Source organism: Nasonia vitripennis, assembly GCF_009193385.2.
Source record: "Nasonia vitripennis strain AsymCx chromosome 2 unlocalized genomic scaffold, Nvit_psr_1.1 chr2_random0012, whole genome shotgun sequence".
In the NCBI taxonomy this organism is placed as follows: domain Eukaryota; kingdom Metazoa; phylum Arthropoda; class Insecta; order Hymenoptera; family Pteromalidae; genus Nasonia; species Nasonia vitripennis.
Window position 1 is genome coordinate 132,289 of NW_022279619.1, and position 17,764 is coordinate 150,052.

Below are 17,764 nucleotides of genomic sequence, written 5' to 3' on the forward strand. Positions count from 1 at the left end.
AAACCAGACGATTCGGAAGTATCGACTGGTCCCCCTCTCTCCAAACATTCCCACCGTTTTGTTGGGAATTACCAGTATACTGTAGTTGGTTTACACTATGCTGATCGCACGTCTGGTAACCCTGGCTTTGATGCCATATAGGTATTTATGCCTGTTGTGCCATTCTATTTTGTGAAAAAATATTTCTCTCGTAACTCGACTGTGGTAACGTGCACGGAGGCTGAATCGGCCGTAGTTGGCCAGGCGTATGGTTGTGTGGTGTCGACTGTTGATTTGACCTTCGCTGAGGTTGCTGGTACATGTTGCTAGCTTCTAAATCCGAAGTTGAGAAATTCTTGGTCGTTGGTTCAAAATACCGTGTAGTGTAGGTATCATTAAATTTTACATGTTTATTCCTGGTCTCCACTGGTGGTGGTGCATCTTCTTTTGACCGTGTAAATTCTGATGTTTCTAATCGAGTACTGCACGCTGGAGGTTCTCTATGAGCGGTGTTGGCCATGTGCAATTTCCTTATATACTCGCACGCTTCATTTTGGATTTTCTTATATTGTGCGATTTCGTCGTCCTTCTTTAACAGGTCGTCGACGATTCTTGTCGGCAAATTATACATACGGCCGTCGCTAGCTAAATATATACGGAAATCGCCGCTAACTGTTCTCGTTGGTTCATCAGCTGATTCTGGGGGATTCGAGACGATTGTTTTCTGATCCGAATTTTCGAGACTTTCCTCGATAAAGTTGTTCCCACCAGTACTAGTATTACCACACGGATTACCTCCAAAAATTGTAGCCAACGGCTGTCGAACCTGTTCTCTGTGCAACGGTTGACCGAACCCTATTGTTACTGGGTTCAACTAGCTAAATTCGTTTTCTATTTCGCTTGGATTGCTGCAATCCAATGGCTGATACGCCTGTTGCTCCTGAATGACAACGTCAGGATTACGGATTGTATTTCTTTGTTGCAGAATTCTTAAATTTATTAGATTCGCATTTTGCTCATCCTCTTCTAATATGCCGCTGACTTCTTGCGGAATATAATTTGTTATGTAAGACGCGCGTCGTGTCGCCCGTGACCTAAATAACTCATCTGAATTTAACGAATTTAGCGACGGACGGAAATCTTCTGGCGCGTAGTCTCCTGCTAAACATCTAAACAAACGACGCATTTTGTCTTCTTCTGCTCCCCTATCCTGCAACCCTAGGAAATCTAACGCTTGACCTAACGTATTCGTGTTCATCGATCGTATGTGATCATGTAACGCTATACGCGAGCCAGTTAGAGACATGGTGCTCGTTGAGTATTCTGACATTTGTTCAGAAGCAGAGTCGGACAAAATTCAGCCAAGAAGGAAAAAATTCAAAACTCGCACTCAGCCGAAAATTCGCTGCCTAACGGACGACACTGTTTGTATATCCGAGCTCTCGGTTCGCGGCGCGCGATGAAAACAATGTACGCTCACTGTCGCTGGCCGCTCGGCCGTTGGTCGTTTCGAATTTCGAAGGCTGATTCCTGCCGCTACGAAGCTAAACTGTGCGATTTATTCGACACTGTCTATTGCTTTTTAGCGTTGCGGTCGGTTTTTCCGAGTGTACGCTTACAATGTGTCGACACTGTAGCACGAGTAGCTGCTACAGAATTTTTCGTACACTCGCGAGTTATTTAGCTTAACCTAGACACATGTTTTGGGGTGCCATTTATAACGCGTGCTTACTATCATTAATTGCGCGTTACAACCAGGACCATAAGGGCCCTGTTTATTATAATTAGAAACGTCGGACGTGTAGAAGGCACGGCTCGGCTGACTCAGATAATGCACGTGTGTCTACACGAGCCCGCGGAGGCGGCGTAGGTCGGGTCGAGTTAAAGAACACACGGGGAGTATAAAATAATATAATATATTCAATTATTATGTTACACACGAAGGTGCAGCGCCGCACACTTCAACGAGCGGTAAAGAGAGTCGAGAGAGCGGTATTACCCAGTCAATACACGAGAGAGTGAGAGCGGTACTTACAGACTTGATCGGTGGCAGTAGTACTCGAACGCACGGATGTGGTCCAGCCTCGGATGTGAAAGTCCAGCTACTCGGACGGACGTCACTAAGGTTCACCGGGGACGTATGGACGGTTGTAGTTTACTCTCGATCGCTCGCAGGAGTTCACAAGGGAAAACTCTTGGAATAGCAGCGCCTGCTACTCGTGTCAATAGCGCAACGAGACTAACTCTAGCCGCCAGCGCGCGGCAGCTCCCCTGGCCGTCGGCACATCGTTGTCAAATATCCGCGGTTATTACAAGACTCCCTATTCGAATCTCAAAGTGGTATTGGATAGACAACATCTTCATAATATCTGAAAATCTATCTACGGCCACATATAAAACTAAGCTTGCTATTACTGATCACTACCCTATTTTCATTGTGGTAAATAAAATAAAGAGAGAAAGTAGTGAGCCGGATACTTACATTAATTATACAAAATTAGTTGACTTTGCTAAGTCTGGCGTGGTATTATGGCGATCAAAGATCCCGATAATGCTATAAATAAGCTTATATGTGAGATAAGGCATTGCATTGAATTGGCTACAACCAAATTAAGAAAGAAAAGACAACTAGGTAGAAAAAATTGAATTACTAATTCTATAATTAATTCGTGTAATAAAAAACAACTATTGTATGATTTATGACAAATAGACAAAAATAATAAATAACTCAGAGCACAGTATAAAACTGATGCCAGAATACTGGATAAAGTCATCACCCTGCTAAAAAACCCGGATTAAAATCGATAAAAGAAAAATGAATCGATTCTGAGACTTTATCTTAATTCCAATTATTACAATTAAAAGGAATTAAAGGTATTTAAATCGATTAGAGCGTAAAATGTATGATATCAAAGTCGATTAAGAATGATTAAAAAATGTCAAATAAAATCAATTTGATTATTATTATACTAAATGGGTAAAAATCAAATACTAATGAGCACATAAATCATATAATAGTTGACAACAATAAGGTTACTGATACGGTACAAATAGCGAATTAAATGAATTAATTTTTCTGTGGAATAGGGAATAAATTAAGTACTAGTATTACTAAGCCTACTAGTAGGACGCTAAAAATGCCAGAAATGAACCCTAAGTCGATTTTTCTTAAGCCTACATACACACTAGAAATTACAATTATAATTAAAGCACTGAAATTTAAAAATGGTGGCGTAGATAGGATAAATACTAAGAAAATAAAAATTATTGGTAATCTCATAGCAGACCCTTTAGCATATAAATATATACAATATGTGTATTCAAAGATTAGTACAAAAAATGCAATTAATACTTTAATAAATACACTGTATAATAATGTTGACCGGCGAATCCCAACGATTGTAACTTTCTTGGATTTGGCGAAGGCATTTGATACAGTTGACCACCGGATATTATTCGATAAGTTGTATTACATAGGTATTAAAGGATAGGCACTTGATCTCCTTGCAAGCTACTTAGAAAACAGATATCAAAAAGTCAAAATCGATAGTAATGAGAGTGATTTCTTACTAGTAAACACTGGGGTCCCACAAGGTGCTATCTACTATTGTTTATATTGTCTATTAATGATATCTTGAATGAGATTTCCATGGAGGCAATTATGGCCTACGTGGATGATACAGCAATAGTTGCAACAGGAGAAAATTGGGACGATGCCCAAGATAACATGAACAATTTCTTGGGAGTGCTATCCGAGTGGTTAGCCTTAAATAAATTATCTCTGAATGTGGGTAAAACAGTGTGTATGACGTTTGGCAGCTACAGTGATAGTGTACCAACTCAAACTCATATTAAGATCGGGGATAAGGTAGTTGCAAGAGTGGAAAGTGCCAAGTACCTGGGGATAGTCTTGGATTACAATCTAAAATGGAACGAGCACATAGAATACTTAGTTAAGAAAACTAAATACCTTGTTTATATTTTCTATAAAATAGCTAAAACTATGCCAGTCAAAACAATGAGAATGGTTTATTATGCCTTCTTCTATAGTGCAATAAGCTATGGAATTATTGCCTGGGGAGGAGCATATCGTAATAATTTGAATATATTACAAAAGGTACAAAAGAAAATACTGAAAATAGTAAATAAAAGGAATTTTGTAGTCTAAAACAATCCGCTTGATCTGGAACAACTTTTCTGTCTTGAGGCTCTAAGATTGCACTATGATGATCTCAGAGAGTGGTTTCTAGCCTCAAAAAGTATGACTAGAAACAAAAGCCTTACAATTCCTAAAAATAAAAAACAAATGAGCGACAAGAATAGCTATAAAAAAGCAATTATCGTTTTTGATGCACTACTGAATGAATTAAAAAATGTAAATATTGAAAAGTATGCACAGATTAGACGAATTAAAAACTGGATTAAAATAAACTGCTAAAAAGAGATGAAAACCTGTATTAGGTATATATAATATTAATATAAGTAAGGAGAAGTTTGTAAAATGATCTCAGTAAATTATAATAAGCATGTTAATTAGGAGAAAGATTATAACTGTTTTTTTAGTTAGTGAGTATTAGTATACAAATTATTGTATTATATTTTGTTATTTTTTATATCCCAGACCTGCGAGCAGGTAACTATGTTTACCTTTGTGGGACTACAAGCATTGTTTCAATGCTTTGTATGTATTTTTCTGAATGAATAAATAAATAAATAAAAGTATATAATTTATTGTAATGTTTGTTTGAGACATATATTTGATTATAAAATGTACTCTTTACATAAAGAAAATAATTACTTAAAGCTTTAAAAAAAAAAAATCACATCTGCACAAATAAATATTTGCGACACCCGTTCCTTCTGAACCAAATTTGCAGATTACATCTTGTGATATGCATGAATACACACAGCATTTGTAATTTTATGTTCACAAACAAATAACTTCGAAAAAAGAGCATATCTGCACAAAGAATTGTTAGCAGCATCGACCCTTTCATCTGGACCTAATCTTAAGATCACCTCTGATAGTGTATGTGAAATATGCATATATTTATCGCATATGATTCATGATATAATTCAGATTAATAATACGAGTATAAATATTTGCCATATTTTACTACTTTTTTATTTACTATGTTGTATGGTATATGTATTCATACACATTATTAGTAATTAATTATTAGAAAAAATTACATATATACATAGAATTTTATATCTGTATGTAAATATTGCTGATTTATGTGAAATGTTACATGTTTACTTTTTGTAAACCATTTTTTATTAAAAAAGATGACTAAATCCAATTTCTTCTTCATTTTTCTGCGGTAGTATAATGGCTTCATGTTTTTGCCACATATCTATCATGAAATAATTGTCATTCTGGAATGATTCACTAGTTCTGGTGGATTTTTACAAAATTGCTTATTTTATTGTTTTAATTTATTTAATATAGTGTAGAAATCCATCGCATAATATACTTATAGACTCGGGAGCATCATTATCAATTATTAACCCTGAAGTGGCATATGATTTATTCTCAAATTTTTTCACATAAATTTGTAATTAAATCTGTGCATAAAACAACACAAGGAACACATGCACTCACTTTTATAATTTTACCAAGAGTTAGGTGACGATACACAAATTACATTAATTGCCCCTTGGTATTCTACATATGATTGTTTAATAGGTCACAAAGATCTTTGAAATTTAAAAGCAAATATTGAATATAGGACTCAATTAGCACACCGAAATTTAAAATTAACTATTTAAATAATATGCTAGAAAAATGTAATATAGTCATACTAAGTAATCATCAGGAGACAAAGGTGCAAATTCGAACGGAGCACATGAATGAGAAAGAAAAAGAAAAATTATGGCATTATGTCAAAAATATAAGGATTGCTTCTACAATGAGTTTGGAAAATTTACAGCCACAAATGCAGTTACACACAAAATAAGAACAAAGGATGAAAACCCGATTTATGTCAAAAGATATAAATATCTATATCATTTGAAGAAGGTTATTCAAGATCAAGTGAGCAAATTATTAAGTGATAAAATTATTCAATCAAGTAATTCACCTTACTCATCGCCTGTCTGGATAGTACCCAAGAAGCAAGATGCAAGTTGAAAAAAAAATGGAGAATGGTTATCGATTATCGTAAGCTGAATGATAAAACTATTGAGGACAAATACCCTTTGCCAAGTATGGATGATATCTTAGAGAATTTAGGAAAATGCACATATTTTACTACATTAGATTTAGCACAGGGATTTTATTAAATACCAGTTGACAAAGATTCTGTGGAGAAAACAGCCTTCACCGTAGAAAATGGACATTATGAGTACTGTCGTATGCCCTTTGGTTTAAAGAACGCACCAGCTACATTTTAACGGTTAATGAACAAAATTCTCAGAAAATATTTACACAAATTTTGTTTTGTATACATAGACGATATAGTTATATTTTCCAAGTCACTGCAGGAATACCTACAACATCTTAAACTAATATTTTAGGAACTTCGAGAATATGGTTTGGTGCAACTTAATAAAAGTGAATTTTTACGAAAAGAGGTACCCTTTTTAGGACATATAATTACACTAGGAGGAATTAAACCAAATCCAGATAAAATCAAAGCCATTGTAGAATATCCGATCTCAAAGACACAAAAAGAAATCAAAGCATTTTTAGGATATTTATAAAAAACTATGCCAAAATATTGAAACCACCAACGAAGGTGCTTAAGAAAGAAGAAAAAATAAACATAGAGGACAGACAATACATAGAAGCATTCAATAAATTAAAAGAGTTAATCGTCAATGCACCAATACTTGCTTACCCAGATTTTACAAAAGCTTTTACTATTACAACAGATGCGTCAAATGTCGCAATTGGCGCCGTTTTATCACAAGATAAACATCTCATATCATGTTTTTCAAGATCCCTGAATTCAGCCGAACAAAACTATTCGACCATCGAAACAGAACTACTAGCAATAGTCGAGGCATGTCGACATTTTAGGCTATACATATACGGGAAAAAATTTACAATCGAAACAGATCATAAGCCGCTTACTTGGCTCTGGTCTTCAAAATCACCAAATTCACGATTGATTCGATGGAGAATAAAATTGAAAGAATATGACTACGATATTAAATACAAAAAAGGATGTGAAAATTATGTGGCTGACGCCTTAAGCAGAATAAAAATTAATGATCAAGAAGAGGATGACGACTCACTTTCAATGGTTCTCTAAACCTCAGATATAGCAGCATGCCGGATTGAGGAAGTGAACGAAGACCCCAGCGACGATCGAGAAACGGCCCACACTGCTGAGGAAGATCCAGTATTTTCATTACCTATAACAGACAAAAATATTCATGCATTAAATTACAGTATTATAATAAAATCAGGAAGGGATTACGGTGTGAAAATAATTAAAGATAAGCTTAAGATTCAATATATAGTAAATATTAATAAGAATAAAGCCGAAATACAATTGTTGAAATTTCTAAATGAAAATATATAACCAAATAAACAATACGGTATTTACTTTACAAATAAGGTTTGGAAATTATAGCTTACCGAGTGCTGCTAAAACATTTTATTAAAAAACTAAAGTTAATTAAAACAAATACTTATACACCCGTAATGGACAAAAATAATTTTCTTAAAAAACTTGAGGAGTATCATAATAGAACCCATAACGGAATTCAGGAAATAATAGCTCATTTTAAAAAAGAGTTGTATACACTAAACATGGATAGAATTATACAGAACTATATTAACCAATGTGACGTGTGCTTAGAACACAAATATGAAAGAAAGCCTTACGAAACAGGAAAATATGGACCTATTATCGCCAATAGACCATTACAACATATACATATGGATATTTTTCATGTTGGAAAATCAAATACATCAAATAGGCCAATAGAGAGATTACATTCAACTTTAAGGAAAAAACTAAGTATTTTAGTCGACAAAAATCGTATGACAACAGTAATCTTAATATATAATTAAAGCATTATGTTGGTATATAAGGATTTGCTAGACGCGAGAGGAAAAGGTAACACGCAAAATAAGAACCCCTCATAATAAGAATGATGAACGTAAACGTGGCTTTATTGTAACTTCAAAAGGAATAAACGTGAGGCTTAGAAACGTGACGTGCGCGGTAGCATGTTGCTGGCTTAAGGAGCTGGCAAGCAGTGAGGCGGCGAGCGGAGTGCGCCGCCGAGCTCAGCGGCGTATCACGTGATAGAGACGGCTTAACATCTTGGCGCTGTTGCGCCATCGGACAGGTCTCGATGTCGTGCGGAATCGTCAACATTCCAACCTTCCTTCCGATTTTACTCGACATCGCCTTATCTTTCTATGGACCTGTTAATCCGCCGTCTTCCATTGCGCCTCTGCTCATGGTCGCTGCTGTAGAGTCACTCTGTAACATGAAAACTATGTTAATGTCTTAGTAACAGTTTAGTTAATCTATTATGGCTATTAGAGGGCAAAGGCTTAGTGAAAATATCTGCTCTTTGTTCCTTTAATTCAATCTATTCTATTTTTACATAGTCGTTTTGAGCGCACTGCTTAACGTAGACATCATGTACCTCCGTCTCATGCCTGAGTTTATTACTTCCATATCATCTTCGTGCAAGGTACTGCTGCTTTGCTATTGCACCATAAGATGACTGTTTGTGCGTTCTCCATGCTATCGTATCTCCGTACAACGTTACTACATAACCGCTAGTAGTTAGTGAGTTCTTGCAATCTGCAAAACTCGCGTCTGAAAATGACTTCATTCCTTTATTTAGTCCTCTGTACGTTAATTGCCAACTCACAGAGAAAGCAATGTACTTAAATATCCTGGTGACCAATTTCCATTAATTTTTGGTCGGATTCTGCTGATGTCTACTTAGCACGTTGACTTGTGCAAGGACTTGTGCAACTTCCAAACTTTTGTTTGTCTTAGATTTTCATAGTCTTCGAAGCCATCTGGTATTTCCATATATATTTCTTTCTTTATTGGGCTGTGAAGAAATGCTGCTTTATCGTCCAGTTGCCACAATATATCGTCGTGTTTGTTTGCTATAGCCAGAACTGCTCTTACAAGTGCAAGTCGTGATACTGGAGCGTACGTTTCGCAGAGTTCGTAGAAGTTCAAGTCTTTGAAGCCTCTTATGATGATTCTTGCTCGTAGTCTGGGTGTTCGGTTCCGTTATCTTTACGTTTAAAGACCCATCTAGAGTCCAAAATGTTCACCTTCTTGCCATCCTTACACGTTCTACTAACTACTTCGTATACCCGATTCTTCTGAAGAGCTTCTCTTCCTTTGCTTATGGCTTCTTGCCATCTGTCTGCATCTGATGACAATACGGCTTCTCAATAAGACTTTGGATTTCCGTTGATAGACGTCAGCAATGCATAGAGATCATATGCGCTCAGGCCTTCTATTTCATCATAAGCATCTTCTGAACTCGCAACTTCTTTACTTGGAGTTTGCCTTCGTGTAACGGGTGTCTGTCTTTGCTGTTGATTTTTGATTTTCTTTACGTGGCCCATCTCTTTTCTTTGGTGTTATCACGACTTCTTCGGATTGAACTAGGGTTTCTTCCTCGAACACGAATAACCAGGTCTCCTTGTTCAAAGTGACATTTGTTATTGTCCAATTCATTTTATCTTCTGGTTTATAAACATCTCCAAGACCTTGCTTTCAATTAAATGTACATTTCAGCTTTCGTACACTTTACCGTCTTCTCGGTTCAGCAGCAGGTAGTCCGTGTCGGTATACCCTACTAACACTGTTCCGTTCGATAGTTTATCAAACTTGGTTGTTTGTTGTCCTTGGTAAACGCTACGCATCCAAATCTTCTGATCTAGTTTATGTATATTTTTGACTCTGGGTTGATCATTAATAACGGTAAATTAAGGTTGATTGAATTGTGGTGTGTCAGATTGTACAGGTACACTGCAGCTTTCAATGCCAGATCCCAGGCGTTCGCTGGCAGTCTTGAATCATACATCAGTGCTCTCGTAATCTTCTATATTGTTTGATTAAAGCGCTCTGCGATGCAGTTAAACTGTGGTGTATACGGGCAAACTATCTTTAATTCCGCACTATATTTATCCAACACTTTCTTGGCCTTTCCACTGGTAAATTCAGTAGCTTGATCGCAATCTAAGTAACAGAAATTTTGATCTTTTCCGCATATGTTTCTACATTTCGCTATAAAATTATCGATACATTCAGCTGCATCTGACTTCTGCTTAACTGGATAAGCCATCGCAAACCGTGAGTAATTATCTACTAAAACAACAATAAACCTGCAGCCTTTCAGATGGGAAGCTGGCATAATGGGTCCCATTGTGTCTGCACAGACTTTTTGCAGTGGTTTCTTTGTCATCTTTTTGTTTTTTTTTCGAATTTTAGTCTATTCATTTTTGCTACTTTACATATTTCGCAGTCTCTCAAACACACACCGTAATCATTTTCCCTAAATTCCTTAATATTCGGATACAGCTTTTTTAGCGCCTTTATTTTATTCAGACACGTGTGTCCTAACCTAATGTGCCATAAATTCAAAGTATTTGTTACGTTCGTCGATTTATCTCTGTTACTGGTATCATTCGACTTGTCGGATCTGTAACTATTTATTCATCGCGAATAAATTGAATAAGCAGCCGCGGACAGCCGATAGGAACAGGCGTGAAAAAAACACTTCACATTATCTCTTATCTCTCAATCTATCTCTTTCATCATACATTACAAAAATGGGCAAAAATCCTGCTGCCGAGGAGGATGCGGGAGCGATGACAACTGCCCCGAATGGGGATGTGTAGAATGATTCGTAACCTGGTCTTACGCGGTAACGATGCCAGCGAAGGCGCGCTGCCTTGCAGGGGGCGTTAGGATGCGAGAATGAAACCGTAGTGTGTCTGACGACGAGTTGACACTGTCCTCGTCAAAGTCGGAAAGCTCTCATACTTATTGTTAGTTCTAGAGAGGTATGGGGGTTATCACCTCTAGAACGGTGGACTCACCTGCGATCGGAACAGGATCCGAAGCGCGCGGGTTTAACATACTATCATGGCTCAAAAAAATCAAATCCGAACCAAAAGGGACTTAAGGGTCGGAACTTGGAATGTTCGTAGTCTATACAGAGCAGGCGCGTTTAATGAACTCGTAAAGGAAGCTGATAGGTACAATCTAGATTTGGTATAAATACAGGAATCGCGGTGGCCAGATGGCGGAGTACTAGCATCGGGTAACTTCACGTACCTGTATGGGGCCGGGAGTGGGGGATCTCTAGGCACCGGATTTATCGTAAGCAAAAGCATCATACATTCGGTTAAAAGTTTCAAATCCGTCAATGATAGGCTCTCGTACATCATTATCGAAGGTGAATGGTATAGATATGTATTTATTAATGTGCACTGTCCTACGGAGGACAAAGAAGAAGAAGCTAAGGATCTCTATTACGAAACTTTAGAGCAGGTAATCGACCAGTTCGCGTCTTACGACACAAGAATAGTATTAGGCGATTTCAATGCTAAAATAGGTAGGGAGGAAATGTTTAGGCCTAATATAGGGAAGGAAAGCCTGCACGAAGTCAGCAATGATAACGGTATTAGGGTCATAAATTTCGCGGCGGCAAAAGATCTTATAATCAAAACTACGTGTTTTAAGCACAAGGACATACACAAGGCAACGTGGACATCGCCGAACGTGGCCACACAGAACCAAATTGATCATTTCCTCATTGAAAAAAGACGTCATACTAACGTTCTCGAGGTAAGGGCTTACAGAGGGGCAGATAGCGACTCGGACCACTTCCTAGTAGTAGCCAAATTAAGAGCTAGACTAGTAGCGAATCAAAATAGTAAGCGAGCAAACAAGGTAGAAAGCTTCGATATTGAGAAGCTACGAGATAGAACAGACCGAATTAGGTACCAGATAGAAATTAATAACAGGTTTCAGGCACTTGAAGAAGCAAATACATCGCCGGAGGGGAATGACGAACCGAATAGCTTATGGGAGGACATCGAAAAAACGGTAAAAGAGGCCGCGAACAAAGTACTGGGTAAACAGAAAAAGCGAAAGAGCAAACCATGGTTTGACGAAGAGTGCGAACTCTGGTTTGAAAGGCGCAAAAAGGCTAAATTAGATAGCTTACAAAATAGAAGCGATAGGACCGTATAAGAGTATTCTAACGTAAGGAAACAGACGAGCGCGATCTACAGAAATAAGAAGCGGGAGTATCAAAAGAATCTTATTAGGAGAATAGAAACTAACAGTAAGGAAAATAACCCCCGCGAAATGTATAGAGGGATTAACGCCATCAGAAAGGGTTTTAGGAGTAGAGCGCAATTGATGAAGGACGAAAACGGGAACCTCGTAACAAGTGACAATGAATTACTGTCGTTGTGAAAAAATTATTTCGATAAATTATTAAACGTGCACGAAAATAGCGAAGAATTAGGGGATGAAATTCATACTGCTGAACTCCAAGTGGAGGAACCGAGCTACCAAGAAGTAGAGGCCGCGATTAAAAAACTAAAAAACAACAATGCCGCGGGAAATGACTCTATACCAGCTGAGTTACTCAAATATGGGGGCGTCGAGCTCACTTTCAAAATCTATAAACTAGTATGTGCCATCTGGAAAAATGAAACAATACCCGAAAATTGGAAGGAATCTGTCATTATACCGATTTTTAAAAAGGGGGATAAGACAGACTGCAATAACTATAGGGGTATCTTCAGCAACGTGCTACAAAGTTCTGTCAAACGTAATACAAGCTAGACTCACTCCATTCGCGAAAGATATAGTAGAAGATTATCAGTGCGGATTTCGGCGCAACAGATCGACGAGCGATCAAATGTTTACCATAAGACAGTTGTTAGAGAAAAAGTGGGAATTCTGCGAAACCATACACCATCTATTTATAGATTTTAAAAAAGCGTACGACTTTATTAAGCAAAGCAAAATGTATCAAATTCTAGTACTTCTCGGTGTACCAAAAAAACTTGTGAGATTAATTTAAATATGTCTGAACGGAAGCTCGGGAAAAGCCCGAGTAGGCGGTAATATATCAGAACCCTTCACGATACGCGATGGTTTAAAACAAGGGAATGGGCTCTCTACGGTGCTGTTCAACTTAACGTTAGAGTATGCTGTTAGAAAAATGTAGGTTAGCCAGCTGGGCGCAACGCTTAATGGAACAACGCAGATACTAGGCTACGCAGATGATTTGGATATACTGGGGGATTGTAGGGAAACGGTAGCAAGAAACGCGGAAATCCTCATAAAAGCGGTGGAGTATACAGGGTTAGAAGTGAGTGAATCAAAAACAAAGTACATGATTATGGATAAGCTAGGCATCTGCAGAGGGGAGGAAGATCTCAGAGTTGGGAATTTTACTTTTGAAAAGGTTAGCGAATTCAGGTATCTGGGTACGACCATAAATGATAGAAACGAGATTAATTTCGAAATAAATAAGAGACTCCATTCGGGTAATGCTTGCTTCTACGCCGTGAGTAATTTACTTAAGTTGAGGCTGTTGTCTAAAAACGTTAAAATAAGAATATACAGGACAATAATACTACCGGTGGTTCTGCAGGCGGACAACCGTTTTAGGGTATTTGAAAATAAAGTCTTGCAAAAAATATACGGGCCGAAGAAAGATGAGGAAACCGGGGAATGGAGGAGACTACACAATGATGAGTTACACAATCTGTACGCGTCACCAAATATTAACAGAATAATAAAATCGCGCAGATTGGGATGAGCAGGGCACGTAGCGAGAATGGGAGACGACCATACGGCAGCGCGTGTCATGAAGGGCAGGCCGATGGTAACGCGACCTCTAGGCAGACCTAGACGTAGATGGGAGGACAACGTAAAAGCGGATCTAGTAGAAATAGGACGGGTCGGTGTCGATAGGAGAGGTGCATCTTGGGTGTGGTTGACACAAGATATGGCAGCGTGGAAGGCTTGCGTAGATGAGGCGATAAACTTTCGAGTTCCAAATGCCACGTAAAAAAAAACGTTACCCTTTTCTTAACCGTTTTTATATCGCCTTTATGGGAAACCAGAGCGTTTGTGTGTATCGCTTGGCTCTCATTTGTTTTTAATTTCAAGTCAATTGCCTGGAATGGATTTTCAAACTTCCCTTCTAAGATCTTTTCTTTCGTATTTGGTTTATAGGAAATGATTGTTTTATTCTCCAGATACACACTTAGGCCCTGATCTGTAAAGCGCTTAAGTGACAGAAGATTCATGTTTAAATTCTCCGCATATATTACTTTATCTAATTTTATTACTTTGCCATTCGATGATTCGAATTTGACTCGACCTTGATTAGTTGATTTTATACGTGACTTTTTGTCTCTGTTGACACAACCTATCAAGGGGTGTGGTAGCGCCCTCGATGGCAAGTATAAGTACTAGAGTACTATACGGGCCTTCGGGTACACCGCAATCTTATATTCTTTGAAATTGAATGGATTTTAATGTGTGGATACTGGTTGTAGGTATTGCTGCGAAGATAGATTCTAGCGTGTACAACTATTTATTTTACAAATCTTATTTGACGGTTGCTTTTGAACTAAAACTAATACTTACTATTTCGACAACAGTTTGATGATTCTCTTTTAAGTTAATAAACTATAATGTAATATATCTATCGAGAGGATAGTTTTTATTATTACTGATTACCCTTAAAAATTCGTTAAATCTTTAAAATAAAACCTTCTTCAAAAGGGAAAAGATAGGCAAGTATAAACTGGTTTTTATTTACTACTAGCAATGACGGCGCCGCTCGCGCGCGCTTGATTCTATCTCTGTCTAATAACACTGGTAGAAAATCTACCATAAGTGTTATGCGGCACACTAACGTCTGCTAATATTTTATAAGCATGTAACATGTTACTAAATCCCTCAAAACTATTTTTTAATAAATATATTAATAATGCTCACTGTCGTCATCATTGGTTTGAATAGTGAATTTGAAGAAAAGTTCAGTATAAGAGTCAGTGGGTTTGTCTATCATTACAATGCCATTTATTTGCATTATAAAAAAGCTATACAATTGAAATTTTACATAGATACTTACTATGCTACCTAAAAAACATGTAACCTACATACATGATTATGATTTAACTGTTTTCATTCATATTTTCACATCGAGGCCCATATCAATTTTTTTAATTTAGCGTATCAAATTTTGCTTGTAGACAGTTACACAGAAACTACCATCTCTAGCACATTGTATTTCTGGTTTCTAGTATATTTTTACATGAAGAAAGTGATAAATATTTTAGCTTTTTTGTCAAGGCATTAATTAGAATTTTGACTTTTAACAGTTGTGAGAGATTTTGAGACCGATACCTGTTTCTCCATTTTTGCATTTTTTCTCATTCAAAAACTAACAGGTCTAGAAAGCTCATATTTTGCATATACATTTCTTTTGTGATTGTGGAAAGATATTTAAAGTTGAATCAACTTTAACTAAAATACTTTTGTGTTCGACTACAACACCCATGATAATTATTTAGTCGTATATCATAGAAATGTATATGCAAAATATGAGCTTTCTAGACCTGTTAGTTTACCTAACTGACTCGGATAGTGAACTTTTCTTTAAATGCACCTCTCAAACCTCACCGAGGGCGACATTGGGCACAGAGACACAGTATATCTTCAAACTCTTTATTCTTTTAATTGAACTTCTCACTGACATTTAAAAAAAAATCTAAATAATATTCACACACTTTATTACTACTTCAAATACGGTTAGGGTGCCACTTTTCAATACACATGTTGTAATACTACACACTTTTGGTAATGATTAATTTTTACTAAAATTTCTTGCTAGTTATATTACATATATTTTATCTGTTATCAAGGTTTCCACATTTCATTTTAAACACCTTAAACATTTCTACCAGGGTTATGAGTTATGACTGTTTTGAGGGTTATTAATTTAAAGCGCGGTTCTGATCTCATTGCCTAGGCAACCAACCAGCAACCAATCAGAATCACGTATTAAATGCTTCACAACAAAGGCCATCATTTTTTTAAGAGAGGATTAATTTTCTATTTGAGGATGATATAATTCATTTAAATGATTATTTATATAAGTGACAAACTATGGTAAAAGAATATATTAAATCAAATAGTTAAATGGCAATTACGTATTTCGAATAAATTTCTCAAATTATTCTTTAATACAATTTATAATTTCATTGTTTTCCTAACGTCATTGTTAATTTACTGGCGGTATTCTACACTACTATGAACATACTTGTTAAGCCCGGCGGTTGATAGTTCCTAATGTAAATTGTTTGATTTGATAAAAATTAATAACATTGTCAAATAAACTTATAACATCTTTCAAATTTAGTGAAACAAAACATCATTATTAATAAAGCAGATATTGAAAAATGAAAAATTATCATTGAAAAATTAATCTTTTTATCTCACCATAAAATTATTAGGCGACGGGTTTATCAAGTATGTTCATAGTAGTGTAGAATACCGCTAGTAAATTAACAATGACGTAGGAAAACAATGAAATTATAAATCATATTTAAGAATAATTTGATAAATTTATTCGTAATACGTAATTGCTATTTAACTATTTGATTTCATATATTTTTTTACTATAGTTTGTCACTTATATAAATAATAATTATTTAAATAAATTATATCATCATCAAATAGAAAATTAAAAGTAAATAAAAACCTGTTTATACTTGCCTACCTTTTCCCTTTTAAGGAAGGTTTTATTTTAAAGATCCTAATCGTACTGGAGACTGTCGTCTTGTCATTTTAAAAGGCATTTCCTCGTTATATATTGTTAGAGAAGAGGAATGCACATTTACCGATCTGCATCGTAATTATGACGACAGATCATTTAATAGGAAATTGATTCTAAATTTACGTATATTTTGATATGAATAGAGGTCTGGGATACCAGGTAGTGGGAAAATTTTAAAATAATAAACTCTCTTTAGGTTATGTTTAAAAAAGAAAATTTATATATATATATATATATATATATATTCAGTCAATTCTTTTAGTACGAATATTGCATGAATATTGCATATATTCTTATTCAACAATGAAAATTAACAGGTAATTTTTTGTTACACGATGTTTGTTATTAGATACGCTTTAAATTGCGTTACCTTTAGAGAGTCGCAATATTTTTATAAATATAGAGTATAAACTATATTGTACATGAATTTTAAAATGATACGCTCAAGTTGCGTTATAAATTTTAGAGAAATTAAGAAGTCTTTTTTGTATTATATCAATTTTGCTATCAGATGCGCGTTAAATTGCATCATCTAGAACGAATCAAGATAATTTTATAACTATAGAAAATATTATATATTTTGTAACAGGGTTCGTTTTCGGGGGAAACTCGGCAATACCCGACCAGATCACAATCCCTCGGTGTGGCGGAGAACTCTCTCAACGCCTGTGATTTACCCGCGAACGCCGTGTTAACCCCCACCTACGAAACTGACTCTCCTAGGCGGAAAGAGGGATCAATCAGATCAGCTGCAGCGGCAGCCCAGGGCACTGCGGATTACGACATGCGTCAAGAAGATGAGTGCGAAAGGTGCGAGGATTTACGAGGTTGGAGACATCGTCGAAGAGCTAGTCGGCGAAAAAGAGTTCCTGCATTACCGGCGATCCTGCTGTAGATTGGTAAAGTTGAAATCGGGACGATAATCCGACTCTAGCGGGGGGTTGTAACGAGGAACAACGTC

At 36.5% G+C, this 17,764-nt stretch overlaps 1 protein-coding gene and 1 long non-coding RNA gene across 11 annotated transcripts in view; one reads left to right on the forward strand and one right to left on the reverse strand.

Moving 5' to 3' along the window:
* LOC107981573 (hepatocyte nuclear factor 4-gamma) overlaps positions 1-17,764 on the forward strand; it is a 436,128-nt gene that overhangs the window by 83,213 nt on the left and 335,151 nt on the right. The window lies entirely within an intron of this gene.
* Positions 1-17,764, reverse strand: part of LOC116416609 — a 233,330-nt gene that overhangs the window by 10,777 nt on the left and 204,789 nt on the right. The window contains exon 4 of the long non-coding RNA XR_004226954.2: positions 7,222-7,341. This is a non-coding gene — a long non-coding RNA (uncharacterized LOC116416609). The remainder of the gene's footprint in view (positions 1-7,221; positions 7,342-17,764) is intronic.